Source organism: Delphinus delphis, chromosome 13 (assembly GCF_949987515.2).
Source record: "Delphinus delphis chromosome 13, mDelDel1.2, whole genome shotgun sequence".
In the NCBI taxonomy this organism is placed as follows: Eukaryota; Metazoa; Chordata; class Mammalia; order Artiodactyla; family Delphinidae; genus Delphinus; species Delphinus delphis.
In genome coordinates this window covers 84850049-84859928 of record NC_082695.1, presented here as the reverse complement: position 1 = coordinate 84859928, position 9880 = coordinate 84850049, and positions in this window count along the sequence as shown.

Below are 9880 nucleotides of genomic sequence, written 5' to 3'. Positions count from 1 at the left end.
TGGAAGTCTAAGATCAAAGCGCTACCAGGTTCAGTGTCTGGTGAGAGCCCGCTTCCTGGTTCATGGACGCTGTCTTTTCCATGCAACCTCACATGGCAGAAAGCTCTCTGGGGTCTCTTTTCTAAGGACGCTAATCCCATTAATGAAGGTTCTGCCCTCATGACCTTATCACCTCCCGAAAGGTCTAATACCAAATACCTCCAAATACCATCCCCTTGGGGATTAGGTCTCAACATATGAATTTCGGGAGGACACAAACCTGCAGTCTGTGTAGCTCTGTCTTGTAAAGGAATGCAGGAAGGCAATAAGGACAGCAGGTGGCTCCACTGCCAGCAGGTTCTCAGGTTTATCTGCTGTAGGAGAGAGAAAACATGGAACTGGGGCAGCTGGAAATTGGTGCCCTTAAAACTTTCTGAACCCTTCTTCAAAAGTCTTCTTGTGCCCATGGGTATTTCAGTCTGAAGATCACTGCCTTACCCAGCGATTAAGTAAATGAGCTAATATTTAAACCTAAGGGTACACAGCTGGAAATCTCCAGCAGGTGGCGATGCAATCCAGTCCTTGGGTAAAGGATGCTTTGCAGATTGCTCGGTATTGACAAATCCGATCTTAGTTTAAAGAGCTAAGTAAATAGGTTTCACTTCTTTGCTGGATTTTTTTGGGGAACAAGGACACTATGAGAGAAGACAAAGAAAGAGTTATGTGGTCGGGTGACCAGAGGTTGGGTGCTTCAGAAAGAGAAATGACATGACTTATTCTGAGAACGTAGGGAATACCACCATCACGGAAGTTACTATTGATTACAGATCCATTGATACATTAGATCGTCCTTCCAATCACCACGATTTTCAGTTCCCAGCACGGTCACAGAGCTTAGTCTCCAGACTCCCAGGCAGCTCTGTTTAACCAAGCTTAACTAAGCACACAGACCATGGGAGCACCCATCACCCTGGAAGTTTGAGAATTTTCCTGAGCACAGGGGCCACTTTGGAAAGCCTAATTGTTCTCAGAAACCCAGATGCAGAGAAGTGGTAGGTCACCACGTTAGATGCCTGCGACGTTGGATGGCACAAACAGAGAACAGCGGGGGAGGAGGCTAGGAGGGGACAGCAGACGCCAGCCTTGCTTCACACGCCTCAGCCCCAAAGGGGCTGCTGAACTCCAGTCCCCCCACAGTGGTCTCTGTGGGTCTCCCTCAGTGTGTCTGTCATACACCGCCCCCCATTCTTTTTTTTATATATAAATAACTTTATTTTATTTATTTATTTTTGGCTGTGTTGGGTCTTCGTTGCTGCGTGTGGGCTTTCTTTAGTTGCAGCGAGCGGGGGCTACTCTCCGTTGCGGTGCGCAGGCTTCTCATCATCGTGGCTTCTTGTTGCAGAGCACGGGCTCTAGGCACGTGGGCTTCAGTAGTCGTGGCTCGCGGGCTCTGGAGCGCAGGTTCAGTAGCTGTGGCGCACAGGCTCAGTTGCTCCACAGCATGTAGGATCTTCCCGGCCCTGGGCTCGAACCCGTGTCCCCTGCATTGGTAGGCAGATTCTTAACCACTGCACTAGCAGGGAAGCCCACCGCTCCTCATTCTTTATGACAGGGACCAGGCAGCCCTTGGAAACTCAAAGGCTGAGACTGAACCGTCTAGTGGTCTCACCGTCCCCATCCCAGGGAGATGGAAGGTCTGATCCAGAGCGGAAGCAGCAGCATAGATGTAGCGGCCGCAGGCTCCACGTAACCAGGATTCACGTTTCATACTTCACCCGCCTTACGCACCCCCCCACATCCCCAAGTAGAGCATCCAGGAGCCACGGTTGGTGTCCTCTATCCTCCCTATGAGCTGGGGATTAGGTCTCCGCCCAGAACCCCTCTCTCCAGAGCAAAGGCTCTCACAGGCAGGGCATGCAGCAGTCTTTGTGGGCAATAGTTTTTTACTTAACAAATACCTTCATGTCTTCCTATTCCTGACCCAGGAGGATATTTCAAAAATAAGATAGAAAATGAGTTGGGAAAGGTAGGGCAGCTTCTACTGAGGACACTCTTCCTTTGTTCTGATTCCTCACCGGTTACACATCACTCCAGGGTAAGGCCCATGCCCAGCGTGTCTTCTGAGGCCCGGGTTTAGGCCCTTAGTTCCCAGGGGAGAGAGAAGCACACAGATGCTAAGACGGAAGGGGCTTCCTAGAGAGAGATGCCCACAGACCGTTGGGTGCCACGCACGGCCACGGCCACTGGATGGCCAACGTCCACCCTGATGACCCAGCAGTCACCCAAGGAGTCCACGGCACCCTTGCCTTTGGTTCCTGCTCCCCATGAGTCTGCTTCCACTTTCTACTCGGACACTGAGAATTCATTTCCTTTGCTTCAAGTTGACATTTCTCAAAAGAGAGCATATGACTGGTTTAGCAAGTCACCATTAGGAGTCAATTCCCCTGCCAGAAGGTCTGGCCAGGTTCTAACCAGGCCAGCAGCCTGCATGATGACAGCTGCCTCTGGGTCGGTCTCCCCAGCTGGTGCAACCCCAATCTGGCCAAGGGGGCAACGTCCCAGCTCAGCGCGGCGCTCTGTGCTGCAGGAGACCAAGACAGACGCGGTCTGCAGTTGACGGTGGACAGGGTGGCATGACTGAGGCCCCTGCCTGGCCTGGCCCGTTCCCCAGCGTACAGGACACGGAACAGGAGAGTCTTCTAGCAGGTGGGACTCTGGGGGCAGTTGGCCCTGGCTCTCTGGGGATTCGGGCAGAAGTGACAGAAGCTTCCATTCCAATTTGGGGTCAGGTCAGGACGCCATCCCAGCACTTGAAGAAACAGGACTGCTTTTATCCTCAAGACAAAAGCTACCGCCGACTCAGTACCGACTTCTTGACTTAATGGTTTCCAGGACAGCACTTTCATCCAAGAGCCTGGAGGTGCCACCCTGGGCAGAGAAATGTGAGTAGGCAGGTAAGAGACGGAAACGAGAGCTTTTAAGTCACTACTTTGAAGAAAACTCCAATTATTCTGACGACTCCCCCCTCCCCACCCCCCAAACTAAAAAACAACTAGAACAGCAGCAGCTGCAGCGGAGCCTGGTCTTCACCTTTGAAATCAGCGTTTCCTGCTCTCTGGCCTGGAACAATTATGTGACACCTTAACTCTGAGTATATTTAAGAACGTCAGTTGAGTGAATTCATAAACCCCCCTGCAATTTCCTCTAATTCAGTGAAGTCTATGTTGACTATGCCAAAGATTTTCAAGTTCAAAGAGCCTGAAAGAGCTTCAAGATATAAGACTTTGCTGTTTCCCCTAATATTTATGAGCTTTTTACAAAGGTCAATGAAAGCACCGTGAAACTGGAATAAGTATCCACGTGCCACGGTTAACATTTAGACTCCATAGTTCTGGCTCTATGCCTTGTGCTGTCACGTCCAGGCATCCAGGACAGTCTGCTCTCTGTTTTACGGCAAGTGTTCTTAGCCATGTATTTTTTACTAGTGATAGAGTTCGGCTGTTGTGTATCTGAAAAGGGGCTTTGTTGTCAGGTTAGCGCTGAATTTTCTTTTTTCATGTTTGCCTTTTCAGAGATATGTTTTTGTTGATGATCTCAATTGCCACACAGATCTTCACAATGTAACACTTTTGGAAAGAGTGTTCTGAAAATCACGGTTGTGTCATATCAACAAGAAGCTGTAGGAATTGAGAACGTTGAATGTGGGTCGCAAGTCCTGAATTAGTCTAGTGCCTGACACACAGCAGGTGCTCACTAAACGTGGAGAGTGAGTGGACAAATGAATGGACGGATAAAGCTGTTCTTTCTATCATTCTTTCCTCCCCTGCCTGGGATGGTCCTCTTCAACAGGTGTATCTTATAGGTGTAGTGACCGGGAAGGAAAGTTACAATGCTTTCCCTTCCCCCAGTCTTCCTGTGTTGGATGTCTTCCGTCTACAGGCGTGACAGCATCACCTTGATTCTTACAAAAACCCTAAAATTCATGGATTCATGGAATCCATGAATTGACCTTAAAAAAAAAAAGTTATGACTCTCAATATACAAAAAAGTTAACTTTGGCAGAATTTCCAAAAAGTTTCTTTTTTACTGTAGTAAGAACAATAACATGAAATCTAACCTCTGGACAGATTTGTAAGTGCACAAATAGGTACCATGTTGATCTCTTGGGCTTATTCACCTTGCATAACTGAAACCTTATACCCATTGAATTACATCTCCCCATTTCTCCCTCCCCAGCCCCTGGCAAGCACCAATCTACTCTCTGTTTGTGAGCGTGACTATTTTATCGATAGATGCCTCATAAGTGGAATCATGCAGTATTTGTCCTTCTGTGTCTGGCTTCTTTCCCTTAGTACAATGTCCTCAAGGTTCATCCTTTTGTTGTATATGATAGAACTGCCTTCTTTATTATGGCTGAATAATATTCTGCTATACGTACATACCACATTTTCTTTATCCATTCATCTGTCAATGAACATTTAGCTTATTTCAAAAATTTAAAAGTAGAACTACCATACGATCCAGCAATCCCACTTCTGGGTATTTATCCAAAAGAACTGAAATCAGGATCTTGAAGAGATATTTGCACTCACATGTTCACTGCAGCCTTATTCCAATAGCCAAGACATGGAAACAATTCAAAAAGTATTTTAATTACCATTTGGCATTTTTAAGTACAGACTTCACAAAGTCTTTCATTTTTTTAGACTTCAGAGAAGAACATTAGCTTCTTGTCCCATAAAGGGAAACAGTGGCACAGCATCTGTAAGTAGGTATCTGACCAAGGAAAAAGAGAACCGAAGTCATGGTGGCCCATGATCTGAAAGGAACGCAGGGCCAGCCCACCCCACGTGCCAGCACAGGGAGTTAGTTTTGAGACCCCATGTCTCCCGGTCACAGCATACCAGGGTGCAAAGGTCTGGAAGCAGGGATGAAGAGGACTGCTTAGCAAGTTTACCTGTTAGGCTTCTGTTTATACGTCTACCTTTATTATGACACTAACTTCAATAAAAATGATGTTTCATTTTAGTCTTTTGCATCTATTCCACCCTAATAATGTGTGCCAATTTCCACACCATCATGAGAATTTCAGACTGATCTTGGAGCTTTGCCATTAATAATATTAATTGAGATTTGTCATCTTTTATAACGTGACAAATTTTCAGGACTCACCTGTGAGCTGGTGATAACTCTTCTGGGTTTATATCCTCTCTCTTGGCTGCAAGAATACTATTATTCATTTCTCAATTATATTTTTAAAATTTCCAAATAGTTAAGGGTTATATTTACTAATTAATCAAGAAGAAACTTTTTAACGTTTCAGTCTATTCCCACACTCCCCATCTTGCACTGATTATTTAGAAAGGGTCCAAATGCTGAGTCTAATTAAAAGCATACACCACTTGTTGCAACTTACTTCAGATTTAAACTAAAAATTATGAAACATAATGGAAACATGTTTGCTCACCAGAAATTATACCCATTTAGCAATAACTCACAGTAGATTTCTGCCAAAACAGTTCTCGAAATACATGTTCTATTTTGTGCTCCATGATTTGTTCCATCTTCACCTATTTCTAAGCCAGTGCAATTAGGTGATAAGCGTTTCCATTTTCCTTTTTTTTTTGATTGACCGACTCTCCAGTTATCTTTCTATTTCTTATCTGAGAAGCAAAGCATGTACTTGAGGATTTTTAAAAATTCATGATTTGTTTACATTTCACTGCCAGTTGGAGGCTATTTCCCAGTTTGTTTTTTAAGTGAGAGGAAGAAAAATACCCAATAAAACCTATCCTGAATATAAACAGTTTAAAGACCCCCAGATAAGCAGAGGGAAATTGAAGTGCTCTACTGTTCCAGCAAACATCAGGAATTCCGTGTGTTCTGAGTGATAACAATCTGTCCAAAGCTGGAGGAATAGGTGGATGGGGGGTAGGTGAGGCCTGCTAAACAATTCTCTTTATTTACTGCCCCCAAATCTGCAAACCCAGACTGAAATTTTCATTTTCTTCTTTGGGAAAAGCAACATAACCAAACGTACAGAGAAATGTCCAGTTATGCGACAAAAACGTCTGCTCACATTCAGATATTTGCCACCTTTGGTGTCCACAGGAAGGTTTCAGAAGGCTGCTTGGCCCAGAGCATCGTTTTCAGCCTCAGTTATGTCAGTACATTGCCTCTCCCGGACGCATTTGCACTTAGGTCTTACCTCTGACTGTGAAACAAAGGCCGAGTCAAAAAGCTTCAGCCATCAACACAGGTAGGGCTTTCCTCTCCTACTACTGCACATGTACTCAGCCACCCTGGGACTGTTTCTCAAAGTGACTTATTACATGCATGTTAGGTTCCCGGGGCTCCTGCAGCAAACTGGGCGGCTGACAAACAGCAGAATTGTATTGTCTCCGGGTTCTGGAGGCTAGAAGTCGGAAATCAAGGCTCAAGGCTCTGGGGAGGCTCCTTCCCTGCCCCTTCCAGCTTCTGGTGGCCCCTGGTGTTCCCAGGCTTGCAGCTGCAGCCCTCCAGTCTCTGCCTCTGTCTTGCCATGGCCTCTTCCCTGAGTGTGCATGTGTGGCCTCTCCTCTTCTCAAAAGGACACCAGTCATTGCATTTAGGGTGCCCCCCCCAATTCAGTCAGACCTCATCTTAATTAATTACACCTGCAAAAGACAGATTTCCAAATAAGGCCCTGCTCTGAGGTTCCGGGCGGACAAGAACTCGGGGGCACACTACTCAAGCCAGTGAACGTGTATTTCACAATCACGTGCGCACAGTACACACCCCGCTCCGCGGGTCCCCGTCCTCGGGGAAGCCGCAGCTGCCCTCATGCCACTCTGCTGGGTCTCTATCCACTGAGTGAGCCCAAGAGACACCCTGATAGTCAGTGTCCAGAGCAGCTTCTGACTCCTATTCGAACTCCAGAAGGAAGAAGAGAAACAGAAAGAGGAAGAAAAATAGGCGGAAAATGGGGAAAAGGAATACCTAGTGGAGAGGAGGTCCCGAGGCAAGGAGGGGACAGAGCAAGCCGGGCGGTCAGGCTCACAGCGACCACACGTGTCCCGGTGGTGAGACCTGCCCACCCCCAGGTCCTGAGCGCACCTTTGGGGCCTAGTAGTGCAGGTGGGATGATGGCAGAGGTAGAGTTGTTACTCAACTGGGGTATTTGTTAGTAGGGCCCATGGTGCGTCACCACCCCACCCCACCCCCATGTGTGTCAGGAGCTCCTGGAAGATAACAAGGCTCTCGCCGCCCGCTGTCCCTCCCCAGGGGGCTAAGGACACCACGCAGGTCATCACACCGAGGAGGCAGCCAAGGCTGGACATGTCGGCACGCGCTTGGCTGATCGGTACCAGTAGAGCCAGAACATGATGGAATATTTGGACTAATCGGAGAAGTCATTTACCTTGAAATCAGTGACGTTCGAGATTCAGGGCTCCTCTCCCGCAGGCCCCTTCTAAATAAATAAGTATCCGGTTTTGTGTCTAATTTTTATTCACAGTTCTGTGTTCTTTTTCTTAAAGAGATCCCCTAAATTCTAAGATGTCAGGTCCCATGAACTTGAGTCCAGGCTGGGCTGACGAGGGAGGACAGAGCTGCCCAGACCTCCAGGCAAGATGTGCAAGGCCCCCCAGCCTGCATCCAGGCTGCTGCCTGGAATCCCCATTTGGACGACATGTGGGCTTCATCCCAGAGGTTTCTGCCATCTCCTCGTGATTTAAGTTGTGCTATTTTTAAAACACCCGTTTAGCTTTTCACTGTACTTAATCTTACAGAAAATAAAATGGAAGAAACCACGTGTACTGGCATTTCTGCTGTTACTGTTAGCTTGGCCTCTTCATTATCTTCGAGAACTATCTCAGCCTATGGAACATCCCCCGGGAAGATTTCGGAAACACGGTGTCTCCCTGTGGGCTCATGGCGGTTCTCGTGCAGCCGGCAGGGCTGGGAGCCAAGATTCCCAAAGCTTGCAGGCTCCCAGGTTGGGGGCTGCCCATAGGATCCAAGTTTGTTTGCCTGGCATGGTTGTGTCATCAGAAGAGGCCGTTAGGGGAGAAGTGGGGGGGATTTCTCTCCACCTGGGGAGGGTGATGCGGGGGAAGATGAGCGTGGATGGTTTCTTCCCTCGGCTACACTTCCTTCAGGACCGGTTGCTGAGATTCCTAGGGAAGGCCCTCCTGCCTCAGGCGCTGTGGGTCCAGCGAGGATTCTGAGCATGTGGGGAGAGCAGGGGAGGGAGGATGCCGCGTGTGGACGGGTTCTGAGCACCTGTGGGGAGGGGCCCCAGGACCAGACCAGGTGGACCTGCTTTTCCATGGGCAGGAGCTGCTGCAGGGCTGCGGAAGGAGCCATTCTCAAGCCTGCACCCCAGGCCAGCAGATGCCTGGCTCCTGAGCCCCCCGATGGCAGCTCCCACAGGCCCCTTGTTGTCCTGGTGGTGGGGGAGTCTAGGCTGAGGGATTCGGCAGGCAGGGCCGCCCATGCGGCAACAGGTATTGGAGCTGAGGAAGAGCCAGGGTACGCGGGGACTGCCTGCAACCTGCGGACAGTGTGGGACCCTAGGTCACCCCACTGGGGACACTGAGAAGTAACGGGGGCGCCACGAGGTGGGTGTTTATGGCACCGAGCAGTCTGGGGAATTGTGCAGCTGTAACATATAGAGAGAGAGGAAGTGCATCCTTGGTCTGTCATCAGGGTCTGCTCAGACCCGGGACATAAGGCCAGCAGTAACAGGAACTTCTTTTTCAGTTTGGTGGGTTAAAGAATTTTGTCGATGCGATCCAAGATGACAAGTTTCCAACTGAAGCTTTTATTTGAATAGATGGGGTTCCATTGTTGAATGCTGCCGGGAACCCTGAACGAAGTTTTATTTCTTTTTAAAGCATTTGTTTCCCGTTGGGCAAACATGGGCAAGGTAAATGAAGTGCCGGGTTCAAAGCCATCATCTGCTCATGGATGATTTTGCAAGTTTTCAAACTGTAAACAGTTGCTGTCACTCACAATTCAAGTGCCACTATTCATTGTGGTTCAAAAAAAAAGGAATTGGAACTTGGTTTTATGGATGTGAGGAACTCATCCTTAAATTAACCCAAGATGGAATTTCTGCTAAATGTTGAAGTGCTCCAGTTTTCCCTCTACGTCTGTTGACAGTTTATAGGAGACAGTTCTCCAAGTAAAAGACGTGTGCATTAGTTTCCCGTGGCTATTGTAACCAACACAGACCTAGTGACTTAAACAACAGTAATTCATTCTCTCACAGGTCTTTAGGTCAGAAGTCTAAAATCAAGGCGTCAACAGGGCTGGCTCCTCTGGGGGCTTCAGGGGAGAATACCCATCCTTGCGTTTTCCAGCTTGCAGAGGCCACCCTTGACCTGTGGCCCCTTCCTCCTTATTCAAGTGCATCACGCCAGCACCTGGTCCATCACATCTCCTTTTCTGACTCCGACTGTCTTACCTCCTTTCACAAGGATTCTTGCGAGTGCATCGGGCCCCAGGGTAGTTCAGGATAATCTCCCCATCTTGAGATCCTTCCCTTAGTCACACCTGCAAAGTCCCCTTTTCCATGGAGAGAGTCACGTCACAGGGTCTAGAGATAAGAACGTGGACATCCTCATGTGTGTGTGGTGGGGGTTATTACTCAGCCTCCCACCACGTGTGAGGTATTAGTGGAAAAGTCTCCTGGGAGATGAACAAGCTCAGATCAAAGACCCAACTCGAGGGACCCTGGCGGTCCAGTAGTTAAGACTTTGCCTTCCGACACAGTAAGTGCAGGTTCCATTCCTGGTCGGGGAGCTAAGATCCCACATGCCTCACGGCCAAAAAAAAAACACAAAACATAAAACAGAAGCAATGTTGTAACAAATTCAATAAAGACTTAAAAATGGTCCACATCAAAAAAATCTTTAAA